The 584-nt window shown below is 29.3% G+C and overlaps 1 protein-coding gene across 4 annotated transcripts in view; it reads left to right on the top strand.

Moving 5' to 3' along the window:
• The window catches only part of LOC106678494 (PTS-dependent dihydroxyacetone kinase 1, dihydroxyacetone-binding subunit DhaK), a gene marked incomplete in the record, with an annotated part of 63,674 nt that overhangs the window by 29,609 nt on the left and 33,481 nt on the right, over positions 1–584 (top strand).

Raw genomic sequence — 584 nt, 5'->3', positions numbered from 1 at the left:
ACGTTTGAGGAATGCAGAATATGAAAATGATATCGATTTTAAGATCGCGTACCGATTTATTTTTACTATTCTGATTTCTAAAATGTTAGGATCCCGTTATATGTTTTAAGATATGTAGAATATGTAAATACTATTGATTTTATGATCACGTATCCATTTAATTATCGCGTATCGATTTATTTTAACTTTCTTGATCCCGAACATGTTGGGGTCATGTAGGGTTATATGTTTTGAGATATGTAGGATATGAAAATAATATCGATTTTAGTATCGCGTATCGATTTACTTTACTAAGTTAAGAAATATGAAAACTTAAAATAAATCTATAGGCGATCTTAAAATCGATAGCATTTTCATATTCTGCATATCTCATAACATATAGAGGGACCCAAATATATTAGAAATCAAGAAAGTTAAAATAAATCGATACGCGATAATTAAATCGATAGCATTTTCATATTCTACAAATCTCGAAACATATAAAGGGTCCTTAACATGTTAGAAATCAGAAAAGTTAAAATAATTCGATAGTTTGTTTGTTTGGTTGGTTGTTTAGTGGCGCCAAACTTCATTGGTCATCAACG

Source organism: Halyomorpha halys, unplaced genomic scaffold (genome assembly GCF_000696795.3).
Source record: "Halyomorpha halys isolate HHAL.00 unplaced genomic scaffold, Hhal_1.1 Scaffold145.1, whole genome shotgun sequence".
NCBI classification, from domain to species: domain Eukaryota; kingdom Metazoa; phylum Arthropoda; class Insecta; order Hemiptera; family Pentatomidae; genus Halyomorpha; species Halyomorpha halys.
Note: the sequence above shows the minus strand (reverse complement) of the source record. Positions and strands in the feature narration are given on the sequence as shown.